The sequence below is a fragment of the Podarcis cretensis genome (genome assembly GCF_951804945.1).
Source record: "Podarcis cretensis genome assembly, chromosome: 5".
NCBI classification, from domain to species: Eukaryota; Metazoa; Chordata; class Lepidosauria; order Squamata; family Lacertidae; genus Podarcis; species Podarcis cretensis.
The window spans coordinates 38,692,559-38,709,997 of record NC_137174.1 but is presented as its reverse complement, the minus strand read 5'-3'; positions in this window follow the sequence as shown (position 1 = coordinate 38,709,997).

Sequence of the window (17,439 nt, the reverse complement as noted above, 5' to 3'; positions counted from 1 at the left end):
ATGGCTAACAAATATATAAAATGTTGATAGCATATACAATGTATATAAATACATCTAGGAAGCAAGATGCACGTTTCATAAATCATGAAATAAAGCATTTGTGACTGTGGAGAGATCATGTTTTACTGGGTTTGTTTTACATACTGTATAGGAATTCGCTATGTGTCCATAGTTTAGTGAAGAGCTAAGTTTAAAATACAAAGTATCCATTGCTGACTAGCAGCTGGTTGTTACATGAGACTGGTCTGGAAAGAAGCAAGGTTCTTTTTTATACTGTACTGAGTAATAAATTGCACTTCTGATTGGCTGTAAAATGGGAAATTATTGGGCACTCATTCAACAGAATAGGTGATCTTACAGGAAGGGGATGAGAATTCTTTGGCACTCAAATTTGTTTAAGTGAAGAATATGCTGGCTGGAACATTAATAGGCTGGAGGGGAAGCAAGGTCGTCAAGAGGCGATTGCAGTAAAGTGGGTTTTTTCCCCCAGGGGGTGCCAATACCACTCCTAGCAAGGATACAAGGGACCCTGGGTATGCCTCTGGCTACCAAATATCTTTAGGGCTGGTTCAATCAGCTGCCCCTCCTTATGGTAGTAGAACTTCATCAATGCCCCTATGGTTTTCTATGCCTTTACTTTTACTACCTATATATAACGCTTCCAACAGAAGGTTTCATTAAAGAGTACACCCAGGTATCTAAATGAGAAAGTTGATTCTATAGCCTGCTAATCCAAGCACAATCTATATCTAGGAATGTGTCTGTCAAAAATCATAATCTTGGTCTTAGAGTAATTTATAGATAGATTTTCCTGTCTACAGTATGTGCTGAGGCCCAGTCAGGAAAAGGAGAACAGCATTAAACCACCTGCATACACCAAGATTGAGATCTTTGTGTTCCTAACTACTGGTGAGGGGGAGTTTGCATTGGATAAATATAAAAGTTAAAAAGAATGGGAGCCAGAATGCAACTTGCTTCACTCCTCATGACATTTTAAAAGCATCAGTCACATCACCATTTAAACCTACTTTGACCCTCATTTCTGTGGTGCTGTATAGTTCTTGGATCAATAGCAGAAGTCTGCAGTCAATGTTGGCAGTTTGAAATTTATCCTGCAGAGTTGAATGCAGAAGAAAGATAAGTTAAGGTTACATAAAGATTATTCGTAATGCTCTTACTATATTTTCTTATAATATGATTCAGAATAAAACATCGATCAACAGTACTGTATCTTCTTCTGAAAGGATTGTTTACTCTTCCCTATGTAGCAATTGCCTTTGCTATACACCACAAACTGATTTTTCCACCCTCCTAATTTCAAAAGTCCTTTGCCATGCAAATATGTGGGAGACTACTCAGGAAACACAACTCCAATACACTACTGAGCAACAGAACTAATTTGGGACTTCTTTGAGTCATATTATGTCTGCCTCTCTCCATAAAAATCTTTTTTCTCTTTGAGCTGTGTGCTTTCTCCTCTTCTGAAAAGTTTATTTATAATGCTACACACAACAGATACATTTATTCCACATAAATTAATCCAGAATAACTGTCCTCCCCCATTTTTGGTCCTACATTGCTGTTTAAAATGTATTCTTTATTCATAAGTGACATTCAAAAGTAGGAGTATACGCTTGTGCCACCCTCTGTATGTTTTATTCCATGTTTGGAGCAAACATGGTGAGCAAAAAGCTGAAAGGGTCAATTAAACCACTTTAATTGGATATCTTCTGGATGCTATAACTTAACCATTAGGAAAACTACTGTATTTTTCATCCGCCATATAGAATTAATTATTTTACAGAATGTCTATCATGTTCTCATTAACATGCATTGTATTGTTCATCATTTATTTTTTCTTTTCTGATAATCCAGATCCTGTTTAGAAAATATGCAAGTGAACAAAGCAGAACCTAAAACAAAACACTCACAAGAGACAGTGCAGATGGAGTGGTGTTTTTAATTAAGTCAACTTTTTGTTGGGTGTAAAGAGAGCAATATTTCAGACGAAGTCCCTTGAAGCTGGAAATAATGTATTCATTTTCATTAAAGAATGTTGGCCTGATACAATATATCAACCTACCAACTTGATTTCTCTCACTTCCTAGTACTCTAATGACAATAGTAATCTTTAGTATGCAATCCTTTGTATGTAACAATTGATGGAAGCTGAAAAATAGACTAACACCATGCTATAGCTCAGTTATGGAATATGTATGGTAAACCAGTGGGCAAGACAGGAAATCAGTTTACAAGTGGGCATGCATTGCATCAGAAAGTAAAAGGAGGCTTGAAGAGCTGGAATGGATTTAAGAAACCATATAATGGCAAAGGAAACCAAGTGAATTAAGATATCTTCTGCAAGGCAGGGAGGGAGTTAGTAATAATGGTCATAAAATCATGAAGCTATCTAAATTCCAGTTTTTGAAGTCGCAAAATTGAGCTTAATACAAAACAGCACCAGTATGATGTTATCTCTCTTAATGAAAGAACTGGAATTAGAGGCCAGTTGGCCTAATTTCTGTACCACACAAATGGAAAGCAATTTTATAAAGACATATGAATTCATGTATGTATGCAGCAGATTGTGGACCAATGGCATCATGCCTCAACAAAGCCAACAGAACATCTTAACGGTGTCAACAGTATGTGGTTAAAGGTGGTCCACATTCCAATGTGCAACATCCACTCCGTATATTCGAAGCACATGGCTTTCCCCACTGAATTCTGGGAACAGTCACTTATCCCTCACAGAGTTACAATCCCAGCACCCTTGAAAACTTCCCCAGGATTATTTGGGGAAAGCCATGTGCACGAAATGTATGGTGTGAATACGAGGTTGCTTCCTCCCACAGCATTTCAAGTTGCTTTCTTATGCTGCTGTGCAGACCAGAGTAGGGTCTGGTTTGTCTTCATCCAGTGCCCAGTGCCTGCTTTGTCTTCCCTGTGTTCACTGAAGGTGTCCTCTGTACATGTGTTTTCATCTGCACATGTGCAACAGCTGCCTGAAATGTATACAACTTAGCTTTACCGCTGCTTCTATTCTCAAATCAGATGGAAACTGGTTTGAGGGAAAGCGCCTCAGACAGAGTATTTAATCAAGACGTTACAGGATACCTATGGATTGTGGTTTGTGTCATGTGTGCTCAGCTTCAAACACCAGTTATGGAAATGTGCTGGAGCTACAGTAAGCATCAATGTGCAGTAAGATAGCAATAGCAGAGCAGGTGCATTCATATCTTTGCCAATATCCTGAGGGCTTAGGGTGTATTTTAAATGGATACAAAATAAAGCAGGTGATTAAATGAAAGGTTTCCTCCACAGAAGTAAATGACAGCATAAAGACAGAAGTGTAAATAGTGAGGAAGTGAAACTGCAGATTGTACAAAAAAGCTGAAACTTCTGTCTGCTAATTTCACATAAAGTCACAATACATGCAAACCTGTAAAATTTAGAGAAGATCTCTCTAACGTATAAAAACAGCAAACTGAATTCTGTGTTGATGAGAACAATATGGTATTTGAGAGAAGAACAACAGGTTTTAAAAATTGCTTTGACTCTAATAGATGGTGTCATATCCTAAATATCACTCAGGATTCAAAATCATTGAAAACATTTGTATTGTTTTTTCTTTGGGGATATTTGTATTGCTTTAAAATGTTGTTTTGAGAGTGCTGTGGCTACATCTTATATTTTTCCTGGTGCTGAGGAATGCTCCTAGTTGTTACTAGATAGCAACAGTAGGGTGGGTGGGGGAGGGGAAGGGGGAGGGGAGAGAGAGAGAGAGAGAGAGAGAGAGATGGATGCACAGTCAGGAACATGAGGGTATAGCTGCCTAGGATGTCAAGAGTGTTTCTCTCTCTAATTCTAGTGTTATTCCACAATTTCCATTACAGCCATTTTATGACATGCCCTCTCCACGGCAATCAATTTGTGATTGACAGCCTCAGCACGCTCTCAAACTAGAAATGTGCCTACTAGTTCAAAGAGGTTGGCAACTTCTGCCCTAAAATATTGTTAATCTTAACTAAATTTAGTCCAACAGATTGCTGGTTTAGCCACCATTAAGATTATCCACACTTCAGATGACATAGCAAACTGTGGTTAATCTAAAATGGAAGCAAAATCTTCTCAACTACAGTACTTTCCACTGCTGTGCTAGAAGGTGAAATGACCAAGGCTGAGGCTCACAGTGGCTCAATATAGTAATGCTAAATTATGTTTTAGTGTTATGTTCAAACTGGTTCATTAGCTTCGTTGTAGATGTAACTGAGAGATTAAATAGATGGGATGTAAACCCATATAGAAGTGTTTAAGATCTATTGATTTCAGCTGAACATTCCTTACTTTTTCTGGATTGGCCCCTATGGGATATTTAAGACAGGAGTATTAACTTAATTTTAAATTACTTAATAGAATTTCCCTCCATTAGAAACTTCCCTAAAAAGTTTCCTCCAAAATATTTCTTCAATACTTGAATCATAAGTTCCTGTAGTTACACAAATATATTTATATCTAAATATAAATATATTCCTGTTTAATATAAGGTTTTTAATCTTCATTAAACAAGCAAGGTACTACACACAACTGGCTAATGCTAATTTTTGCTGTTTCAAAATATATCCCAAACACTGGTTTAATTATTTACTGTATTTTTCCATCTATAAGATGCCCCCATGTATAAGACAACCCCTATTTTTGGGCAACAATCAATCGCCAGTCCACTCTCAGCACTATCTGTGTATAAGACGTCCCCTAATTTTTGACAATATTGGGGGGGGGGCTAGTCTTATACACAGAAAAATACGGTAAGTGTTTCTCCCTCCAGATACAAAGCAGCATAAAAATCAGAGTTTAAACTCACTGGGAGATCCCAAATCCGTTGTGATGAAACTAGAAAATAAAAATATTTAAATATGATGATATGATCTAGTTATATAATGATATCATCATAACAAGCATCTACTGTAGCAATGTAGGTATGTTTCCATTGACTTTTTTCATACTATTGGCACCCAGATGTAAACTTCAATATTAAAACCACCAGTTTAGTCAAATAATACAATTCCTCTGTACTTTTTATCCAGGGGAATCTTTTAAGCTTTTGGAGCTTTGAGTTTGAAGTGCTAATTAGTGCTTCATCATTGCTGTTTCACAGCTTATTGCTTTTGCTTATATCACAGCTAATATGGTTATTATTCTGTTCATATTTAAAGACTAGAGTTTCAGTTTTTTTAGTAGCTTATCCACACACACACACAGGTGATCAAGAATTATGTAAGGTGGTTGGATAAATAGCTTGCACATTTCATATCTGTATGTCTTCTTTGAAGCACCTCTACATACATTCTCCATATATGCTGTACTGAAATTACTTATACTGTACTAATTAGTGTCTTTACTTTGTATCTGGTATTTTTAAGAGCTATGTTTTCATCAGTTGTTCTCATATAGGTTATATTTTCTGGGAAAGACATTTTGTCAAGACGTGTTGGGATCCATGCTGTGTTTAATTAAAATGTTTCCTCTTCCTACTGAAATATATTTTAGTACCCTCTATAAAAGTAAGTACCATTCATCTCTAAGGGAAGAACAACAACAAAAATCCACCACAAACACTGTAAACATGCTAATGTGTACCACAACATTAAACTAGCTAACCTGCTCAGGGACTCTGGGAACTGAACTTTTGAGGTGCCTCAGATCTGGAAAGGCAGGAAGCTGCCTTATATTGAGTCAGACCACTGGTCCACCCAGCTCAGAATTTCTGCACTGACTAGCATTCCCAGGATTCAGATGGGAGACATTCCTCACCCCAGCTTGAGACGCCAGGGATTGAGCCAGGGACCTTTGCGTGTAAAGAAGATGCTCTACCATTGAGCTACAGCCCTCCCTGAAGTTTCCAGAGAAAGCCAAGATCATGAGCAAAGGAATCCTATGGAGGTGAGAGAGTTTATGGTAGATCTACCACCACTTCCCAAGTCCTATTGGACTCATGCCAGCAGAGCAGAAGATGCTGGGTGGGTGGGTAGCCTATTACCTCTTTTCCCTTATCCATTTTCCCTTTTGGAACCAATAGGAGGAGGAAATAATAATTTAATAATAATTTATTATTTATACCCCGCCCATCTGGCTGAGTTTCCCCAGCCACTCTGGGCAGCTTCCAATCAAGTGTTAAAAACAATACAACATTAAATATTAAAAACTTCCCTAAACAGGGCTGCCTTCAGATGTCTTTTAAAGAGAAGATAGCTGCATATTTCCTTCACATCTGAAGGGAGGGTGTTCCACAGGGTGGGCGCCGCTACCGAGAAGGCCCTCTGTCTGGTTCCCTGTAACCTCACTTCTCGCAATGAGAGAACCGCCAGAAGGCCCTCGGTGCTGGATCTCAGTGTCCGGGCTGAACAATGGGGGTGGAAAGGAAAGAGGGAAATTAGCTAGTCTCAACAGGGCTACCTTGCTTCCTAGCTCTCACCTGGAGCATCCTACATCAGGGGCTCCTCCTTCTCTCACCAGGGAGCCAAAGACATATTTCACTGATTCTTTTTGCAGTGCACACCAACTGGAGAGGCACTGCCTCCCTTGTAATGCTTTTACAAGGTGGTGAGATGAATAGCATTAACTGAAATGTTCATATGCCCAGATTAGAAACAAAGGACTTTCCAGAGCCCTTATAAGTGTTGTTGTTGTTTTTATTTGCAACATTTTGAGTAACCATTCCCCCTTCCAGATCAGTGGATATGATAAGAGTTATGGAGTGGTAGACTGTACTTCAAGTGCACTTGCGTGTGCACACGAATGCAAAACCAGATCTTTGCCTTTGTTTTGAATAATCACAAGTGATCCTCACAATCAGAAGCGTGGCTCGAAAAGATAAAGCCCTGTTGAGTATTTGCTCTCTCCCAAGTTATAATATTGGGACGTGGGTGGCGCTGTGGGTTAAACCACAGAGCCGATCAGAAGGTCGGCGGTTCAAATCCCTGCAACGGGGTGAACTCCCATTGCTTGGTCCCAGCCCCTGCCAATCTAGCAGTTCGAAAGCACGTCAAAGTACAAGTAGATAAATAGGTACCACTCCTGCAGGAAGGTAAACGGCGTTTCCATGCACTGCTCTGGTTCACCAGAAGCGGCTTAGTCATGCTGGCCACATGACCCGGAAGCTGTATGCCAGCCCTCTCGGCCAATAAAGCGAGATGAGCACCCCAACCCCAGAGTCAGACATGGCTGGACCTAGAGGTCAGGGATCCCTTTACCTTTACTAAGTTATAATAGGGGCTGTGTATACACCATGCATTTAAAACACGTGACTTCCTGTCAATGAATTGTTGGAACTATAGTTTCTTAAGGGTGTCAGCAACTGTAGCTCTGTGAGGGGTAACAACAGTTCCCTCAATTTTGGGTTGGGGGGAGTCATATGTTTTAAAAGTATGGTGTGTACGCAGCCACAGACAACACAGAGAGACTTCAGCCCCTCACCCACTTGACTAAATTTGAACTAGGACCCTACAGGAGAGAAACCTTAGAATCTCAATTTTTTTTTTTTTTTTTTTGTTCCCTTGATAAAATTCTGCAGTCCCTTTACTCTTGATTTCAAAAGACAGATTTGAGGCAGCAGGTGTGCATGTGATTGTTAATTGTGCCCCCAGGCTTTAAGATTTTCAGCTTAATGACAGTGGATCAGTTACTTCTTTGCGGCTGTGATTTCAAAACAGGCTAAATAAAAGTTATTTTTGCAGTTTTTCTTCCAAGCACATTAATCAGCATGCTACTTTAGATCTTACTCCCTTGAGGCTTTTAAAATGCTGCTTGAGACTTTTGCAGATAGCTGTACTGTTTGGAACCTTCTCTCTATACATATGTTTACTCAGGGCAATTAGTTTTATTGTGGTATTTTTAATGTAATACTTTTGTGAGCTGGGGGCGCGGAATTATGCATTTTGAAATTAAAAACCAGAAGGTAGCATGCAGTTGCTATGAACTGTGCATCACCTTTAGCTACTATATGAAAATAGCTGGAAGGTAGGAAAATTCCTTCATATTAACCAGAAACTTTTTTAAATTGTTGTTCTTTTCCCCTTGGAGATGAAAGAGCACACACAGAAGGGAGATGTGCAAAGATGATCAAATATAGTAAAACACCAAAGTGTTGCCTTAGTATGTATATCAGTGAAATGTCTTATATAAAAAGAGAGAGCTGTCAGCCATTTTGTGGAGAGACCAATACCAATTCTAATAAATAAATACTAATAAATCAGCCAATTTCCTACTTAAATTCATGAAATTGCAGGGCAATCCCATGCATGCCTACTCAGAAGTAACAACATTGAATCGTATTAGACTTACTCCCAAGTATTATAGGATTGTGTACACACCATACATTTAGAGCACCCACCCAATGAATCCTGGAAGTACAGTTTACCCCTCATAGTCACAATTCCCCTTACAAAACTACAGTTACCAGAATTGGGAAGGGGGCACTTTAAATGTGTGGTATGTACACTGAGACTGTTGGTCCCACTGAAATGAAACTATAGCAGTGTTATAAAAAAAACTGCTCCTATATCCCTTAAAGGTACCCCTGCCCGTACGGGCCAGTCTTGACAGACTCTGGGGTTGTGCGCCCATCTCACTTAAGAGGCCAGGGGCCAGCGCTGTCCGGAGACACTTCCGGGTCACGTGGCCAGCGTGACATCGCTGCTCTGGCGAGCCAGAGCCGCACACGGAAACGCCGTTTACCTTCCCGCTGGTAAAAAGGTAAAGGTACCCCTGCCCGTACGGGCCAGTCTTGACAGACTCTGGGGTTGTGCGCCCATCTCACTTAAGAGGCCAGGGGCCAGCGCTGTCCGGAGACACTTCCGGGTCACGTGGCCAGCGTGACATCGCTGCTCTGGCCAGAGCCAGAGCCAGAGCCGCACACGGAAACGCCGTTTACCTTCCCGCTGGTAAGCGGTCCCTATTTATCTACTTGCACCCGGAGGTGCTTTCGAACTGCTAGGTTGGCAGGCGCTGGGACCGAGCAGCGGGAGCGCACCCCGCCGCAGGGATTCGAACCGCCGACCTTTCGATCGGCAAGTCCTAGGCGCTGAGGCTTTAACCCACAACGCCACCTGCGTCCCTTTTCCCGCTGGTAAGCAGTCCCTATTTATCTACTTGCACCCGGAGGTGCTTTCGAACTGCTAGGTTGGCAGGCGCTGGGACCGAGCAGCGGGAGTGCACCCCGCCGCAGGGATTCGAACCGCCGACCTTTCGATCGGCAAGTCCTAGGCGCTGAGGCTTTAACCCACAGCGCCACCTGCGTCCCAGGGAGGGAGAAGAGGAACCCAAAACATTGGTGTGCAAGCTCTTATATAGACTTTTGAAATTGCCTGCCCTGAAGCTCAAGACCACCCCCCAAAGCACCATACATACATCACAGAAAGAGGTGGTCCCCAGCAGAAATTTGAGTGTGTTGCTTATCTCCTGTCTGCCAGGATACCTGATAATGCCTTATTTTATTGTCTTTTCTGCGTAGCCTGGCCATTCCTTTGAGATGGTAAATACTTAGTTCCTGAATCTCTTACGCATATTGATAGTGTGCTCAGCTTAACAGGTACTTGCCAGACTGTATTTACAGGGAGGTGTAAGCCCCTGAAGTACAAAGACAACTGGAAAGCTTCTCCCATTTCCTTCCTCCTTGCAGAGAAATATTTGAGGTCAATTTGGGAGAGTCAAAATGGCTTCAGGGTTTTCTCCTGTGCTATTTCAGACACGTGGTTTATATACTTATGTATGTGTTTGCCTTGTACATTTATGAACATTTATTTTGTATCTTAGACCTTATAATTCTCATAACAGCAGAGATGAGCATGAATCTGTGGTAATGCCCAGACAACCTGATTTGTTGTCCATCCTGACAGCTGAACATGATTCCTGAGCTGTAATCAGTTCAGTTATTGCCCTACTGTCCCATGCACCAAACAAACAGGATGTATTCCTACTTTCTGCTTCCTGTTATCCAGACTTTTTCCTGATCTACAAGAGGAACCTTGCCTGTTATTCCATGACTGCTAACCTTACTCAGGAGTCTTTGGCGTGATACTTTGTCAAAAGCTTTTTGGAAGTCCAAGCACACAATGTCAACTGGATCACCACTAAAAGGTAAAAGGTAAAGGACCCCTAGTCCAGTCAAAGGTGACTATGGGGTTGGGCGCTCATCCCGCTTTCAGGCCGAGGGAGCCACCATTTGTCCACAAACAGCTTTCTGGGTCATGTGGCCAGCATGACTAAATCGCTTCTGGCGCAACCGAATAACGTGACGGAAATCAGAGCGCACAGAAATGCAGTTTAACCTTCCCACCACAGTGGTACCTATTTATCTACTTGCACTGGCATGCTTTCAAACTGCTAGGTTGGCAGGAGCTGGGACAGAGCAACAGAAGCTCACCCTGTCGTGGGGATTCAAACCGCCGACCTTCCAATTGGCAAGCCCAAGAGACTCAGTTGTTTAGACCACAGTGCCACCCACATCCTTTTTGGATCATCACTATCTGTATGCTATGGCGTACTTTCAAAGAACTCTAAAAGGTGAGAGAGGTCCCAACCTTGCAGGAGCCATGCTTTGGCACAACCTTTTCATCGATGTGTTTAGTAATTATATCTTTAACAATGCTGTTCATTAGTTTTTTCAGAACAGCCTCTAATTCCCCAGAATCCCACTAGAATCCTTTTATATATTTAAAAAATATTGATCATTTTCTACTCCTCAGGTATGAATGCTGATCTTCTGGACAAATTTCACTTCTTCTTTTTTTAGATCCTAGAATTGCAAACATTTTCCCCCTCCTCTGATGGGTCACAGTTAGGTGAGAAACAATGATTCAGCAGGTAAGTTCTTGGTAGAGAAAGGTCTCTATTTCTCCGGGAAAGCTTTGCTTTCTGGATTTCTCATACAGCTGTGGAAGTAACAGGTCCTAAAAATGCAGTAAATAAAACCGAGCCATAGGGAATGAACATTGGGGATGTTCCCAAGGATCACTGAAATACATGAACTTCGCTGCTGACCTCTGAGACATATAAAGGATCAAAAAAAGGATGAGTGTAATATACAGCTTTTCATGCCCATTGTGTGCTAACTGAGGATCAGTTTGCTGAGCAAAGATGCTGCAGATGTGAAATGATACCCAAGGCCATGAATGGCTGAGCAGAGAAAGTGTCCTTTTGGAGCTGTTCAGGAAAACATTGATGGTACATGTATAATGCATAAGAGAGGAACAACCCAGGTTGGCCTTCCGGGCAATGAGATGAGTCACTGCATTGGAATGAAGTTGACAAACGCCACAAGCAAATTGTTTGGCTGCCATTTTGTGTGAGTATCTCCAATATAACATCTACTTTGCAGCCTCAAAAATGGAATAGCATTTCTTCCCCCTCCCCCACCAAAAAAATATGAATTGTGTATGAGTAGAAGGAAACTAACATTGGACAGTATAACGGATTGGATCTACAGTATAGAGAACTTGAGCTGTAATCCCAGGAGAACCACTTACCAAGTAACCTTGGGAAGCCTGGCTGATCTTGTTATGCAGTGACCTCAGCTGGAAATTGGATAGAATCTGGACCTCTGAGAGTAGCAGAGACATAATCTGAACTAACACTACGATAGACATATGAACTATGTTACTGAGCTGGTCCCAGTATTTAGTCACTTTTAATAGATGCAAATACACATCCAGACTAAAGGGGTGGGGTGGGGGAGAGACACAGAAAAGAAAACTACAGTACATGGCAGCATAAGCACTGCAATAAGATCAGAAGGCAGCCATTTGCTTTCATGTCCCTCTTTTCCTTTTGTTTGTACATAACAACATGACTGTGGTGACTTTTGAATAAGAAATTACCACTGCTTTTTATGTTTCCCCAATCATAAACCTAGGAGCAGCCAATCTGAATTCATCTCCTCCCCCTCCCCGCCCCCCACAAAAAAAGGATTCAAAACCCTCTTTAAGTTTCCAGGGAGGGATAAAAAGGAAGCACATCGGGGCTTGAAAAATTTGATGGAATATTTAAAATGCTGCCTGATCACAGGGCAGCTCCAGTGCTATTAACTGTATTTTTCAAGTGGAGATTATGGTGAGCTGCTCAGAAATTGAGGTTGGTGAATGGGTGGTTGCTAGCATTATGACTGCCCATAACACTTTATTCTGCAGTCTTTGAATTACAAGGGGGCATGGGCGCAGCCAGGGGGTCAGGGGAGGGGCAGCTGCCCCCCCTTAAATCAATAAAAATCAATAAAAGTACATAGCAAACTGAAGTTGTGCCCCCCTTTAACAAAATCCTGGCCACGCCCATGCAAGGGCGTGGACCCCTTAACACATTATGTGGGCCCCTTAGCTTTGCTTTTGTGTGGCTAAAATTGTGGAGAGAAGAGATGTTACTGTAGTTTTGGGTTTCTTTAAGGACTGCCTCCCATTTATTCCATAATTCAAACACGTGAGTTTTCTAATGTAAATCAGCCGAGTTCCTCCTTGCCCTTTTCTCTCTCCTGCCACCATGGAAGGCAAGAGAGATGAGCCAGATTTTCAGGGGTTTGAAAAGGATCACAGCAAGATTGGTTGCTGGCTAGCAAATCCTTCAGCAAGAAAACGAAACAAAAATATCTTCATTTAAATTACAACTGCAGCTTCTCGCTTTGGTGTCTTACACCTTCCAGCTGGTGCCACAGTAGTGATTATATAGGTTTGGCAGAACATAAATCTTATACATACACATACATATATATATGGTCTCCTGGTACTTGAAACTTTAAAGAAAATATTACCATACATCATCACATGTGGTTGAAACATAATAAAATATCAAAAGTGATGAACGATTCTTGCATTACTGCTGTAAACCTATACACACACACACACACACACACACACATGCTCAGCCCTGAAGACTCTTCTTCATTGACAGAAGACTTTCAGAAACAACATTGTGCCCGGGCTACTCAGCACTGCAAGGAGTTTAATTGTAAAACCATTTTTAATATTTGAGGGAGAGCAGGGCATTCGTAATTGTAAAAGCATACATGCTCTATATTACAATATATTCAAAGAACATAGATCACACATTTCCCAATGTAAAAAAACAACAACAGTGTTGGTACTTGAAGAGGCAAAACAGCATATCTTCTAGTGCAGAAGTTATTACTGGCAGGGAAATTTAACCTGGAAATTTACAACCGGAGAGTAGCCTAAATGAAATTAAAAGAAGATGGTGAAACTAACCAAACTCTAGAAATCGTTAGACAATTTAAAGGCTTCTACACAAATTTATACATCAAAAAAACGAAGATCATGGCCACTGGTCCCATCACCTCCTGGCAAATAGAAGGGGAAGAAATGGAGGCAGTGAGAGATTTTACTTTCTTGGGTTCCATGATCACTGCAGATGGTGACAGCAGCCACAAAATTAAAAGACACCTGCTTCTTGGGAGAAAAGCAATGACAAACCAAGACAGCACCTTAAAAAGCAGAGACATCACCTTGCCAACAAAGGTCCGTATAGTAAAAGCTAGGGTTTTCCCAGTAGTGATGTATAGAAGTGAGAGCTGGACCATAAAGAAGGCTGATCACCGAAGAACTGATGCTTTTGAATTATGGTGCTGGAGGAGACTCTTGAGAGTCCCATGGACTGCAAGAAGATCAAACGTATCCATTCTTAAGGAAATCAGCCCTGAGTGCTCACTGGAAGGACAGATCATGAAGCTGAGGCTCCAATACTTTGGCCACCTCAAGAGAAGAGAGGACTCAAGAGAAGAGAGGAGGGCACAAGGAGAAGGGGACGACAGAGGATGAGATGGTTGGACAGTGTTCTCGAAGCTACAAGCATGAGTTTGACCAAACTGCGGGAGGCAGTGGAAGATAGGAATGCCTGGCGTGCTCTGGTCCATGGGGTCACGAAGAGTCGGACACGACTAAACGACTAAACAACAATACAAATTTATATAAATATTCCAAACTGGACCAATCAAATGTATCAGAGTAGGAGTTGAATTACGGTAGGAACTTGCACTATTCCTTTTCTCTCCCATCCCTTGTTCATCTCTATAAAAATAAATGCCCTGTATAGTGGCTAGACACTAGAGAGAAAAGGGTTTCTAGCATATGTGGGTTTTAAAAAAGAAGGAATTCACTTCCAATATTAGGTCCAGAAATTAAAGAAAATTAATAGACCCTGAGATATAACTGGCTTCAAATCCACGAAATTTACATTTTATTCAAACCCCTCTTGTCTATAAACAAACTTCTAGGCAACTTGCCCAGAAGATGGAGGAAAACATGAAATGGGGTGTGTTTTTTCTATCCTGGCCCCCACCCTCAGGGACAGTACTTAGACTCTCAGCTCCAGGAAACTCCAAAAGATTCTTTCAAGAACTTGGCAAGAGGTCTCAGCATTAGCTTAGGGTACAGATCACAGGGGGACATGGATGGCGCTGTGGTCTAAACCACTGAGCCTCTTGGGTTTGCCATTCGGAAAGTTGGCGGTTCAAATCCATGTGACTGAGTGAGTTTCTGTTGCTCTGTCCCAGCTCCTGCCACCCTAGCAGTTCGAAAGCATGCCAGTGCAAGTAGATAAATAGGTACCGCTGCGATGGGAAGCTAAACAGCGTTTCAGTGCGCTCTGGTTTCTGTCTCGGTATTTGGTTGCGCCAGAAGTGGTTTAGTCATGCTGGCCACATAACCCAGAAAGCTGTCTGTGGACAAACGGTGGCTCCCTTGGCCTGAAAGCGAGATGAGCTCCACACCTCATAGTCACCTTTGACTGAATTTAACTGTCGAGGTCCTGTACCTTTACCTTTACAGGTTACACAATTCATAGGTCTATAAGCAAGTCTGTAAGATTCATGACCAGGTGTTAGCTAATATGCTGTTCCAGTACTTGACATGCCTCACCTGCTTTCCTTTTTAAGCTGAGGGGATTGTGCAATTCTCATCCCCAATGAGAAGACTGACCTTTCAAGTGTGACCTCCAGTAAATGGGCAGAGTCTGTTTGTGCCAATACAGATGGCAGTCTGTCCTTGGTGATGGAACTCGCATCAGTTCCTCTGGCTTTTCCTCCACTTCTGTGAGTGAGCCGGCTGCCTCCTCAGCTGCTATGGACATCCCATTCTCCAGAGATGGGGTAAAGACTGTCTCAATTGCTTCCCCATCCTCCTTGGTGACATCTAGCAATAACAGGGTAGGGACCTCTATTCCCTTCAGGGTCCTCTATTCCCTTCTCTTCTGACTGATCCTGCCAGCCCCATCCTTCTTTGGTAGGAATAATATCTCCGGTGGTTAAGAGACAGAGCTTCAGTGGCCTGCACAGCTTCCTGCCATTCGCCAGAGGGCTAGCAAAAATGGAATAAGGTCCATCAGGTTGGAGGGCACTAGGAAAGCAGTCAGTCACATTTATGGTACCTTAAAATCAGTATGACATGCAGCTTTATCCCATAACATATAAGGAAGTAAGGATCGTTGACTGAAATGGTAATTACTCCCTAGAGAGTGAGCAAAGGATCAGATCTTTGAATGTATTATAGTGTAGTGCTTAAGGTATACTGATTTCAAGCAAGACATAAGCAAGGTACCATTTCCTGGCTTGACCTGTTAGGTGGAAGTTCCACTGATTCCTGCAGGCCTTAGTTTAACATGTTTTAAGGAAGAATAGCAGTGTAAGGGGGGGAAAGGACTTCCACATTTAACTAAGGAAATACTATTTAATTGTTGTTTTAAGTACAATGGATGCGGTAACGCTGAAGGAACAACTTCATGCCAGCCTTCAGATAAGAAGGCGAAAGATTGTGGAGGCCTGTACTTAACTTCAAATTGCACAGGGAAACAAGATGTTACTGAAAAGAAACCAGAATAATCCTCCCTCTCAGAACTACAGCAACCGAAAGACCCTGCATGTAACATTGCAGATGTTATAGCTCAGTAAAGAGACCCAATTAAAAAGGTCCCTGTAAGCCAGGCATGGCTGAACTTGGACCTCCAGCAGTTTGGGGACTCATCCCAGACCACTTGTCCTGTTAGCTAGGGATGATGGGAGTTGTAGTCCCAAAACATCTGGAGGGCTGAGTTTGCCTATGCCTGCTGTAAGCCAAAGTACAACACTCAAGTGGACCACCTGGACTCCACATACTTGCTTTTCAAAAGATAGCAAAATTCCCACAAAGGGAAAGAATATTTACATAGCTGCCAACCTTTGAAAGAGGGAAAGTTTGAATTCCCTACTCCTTCCCACTTCCCAAGCAAAAGAGCTACTTTGCAGTCATGAAAGAAACTGGTCAACCTGGCCAACTAGTTAACTGAAATCCAAGGTCTTGCCAGGATGGCGAGCTAATTTACAAACTCCATCGTTTGAAGAAAGCTGGCAGTGTTTGAAGGTGCTGCAGCGCCATATACCAAGCCTGTTTAGCTCGTGGGCAGTTTATCTTAATTAACAACATTGCCATTTAGGAAGCTATGGTATAAGGAAATGAATCTAGCCAAAGTGGGCAAGTTGGCAGGTCCGCTATAAAGTTGAAAGGGGCAGGGGGTGGGCCATGAGTAGAATCGGCAGCTAAAATAACAGCAGTTTATGAAATAACACTGTGTGTTTCTTTTTAGAATGGGACAAAAATAATTCAAAACTACCACACCTTGTTTTTCTCTCTACAGTAATAAATGTTGAGTAGAGTTATAAGGAGGATGAATGCAAGGATAAAAAGAAATGTTCCTATTTTGAAATGTTGTTACCACAGTTTCATATGACAAAAATAAATGAAATAAACCTGAAGACTAAAGCAATTGACCCTTTAGGTCATATTCAGATATAACATTAAACCAGGGCTTAATGCTCTATGCTTTCCCCGCTTCTCCATGGGGTGTGTGAAAAGCACACACCCCATGACCATTTTAAAACAGAAGAAACCAGATGTAGGTGGCCCAAGCAATGGACATGGTGGTGATGTGTCCACACCTGCCCAGTGACATTGTGGGTGGGTGTATACCAAGATCGCACTCAGCACTTCCTTCATCATTTACCCTGGGGTATGTGCAGGGAGAAAACGGTATGGATAACCTAATCAAGGGAAGGGTTTTCAAACACATATCAAATAACCACACACACCTTTGTGGAAGGCAAAATCTAGATGCAATCAAAGTGTTGATACTGACCTTTAAAGCCCTAAACAGCCTCAGCCCAGTATACCTAAAGGAGCGTCTCCACCCCTCATTCAGCCCAGACACTAAGGTTCAGCTTTGAGGGCCTTCTGGCAGTTCCCTCTCTGAGAGAAGAGAGGTTACAGGGAACCTGAAGGCAGAGGGCCTTCTCGGTAGTGGCGCCCGCCCTGTGGAACGCCTTCCCATCAGATGTCAAGGAAATAAACAACTATCTGGCTTTTAGAAAACATCTGAAGGCAACCGGGTTTAGGGAAGTTGTTAATGTTT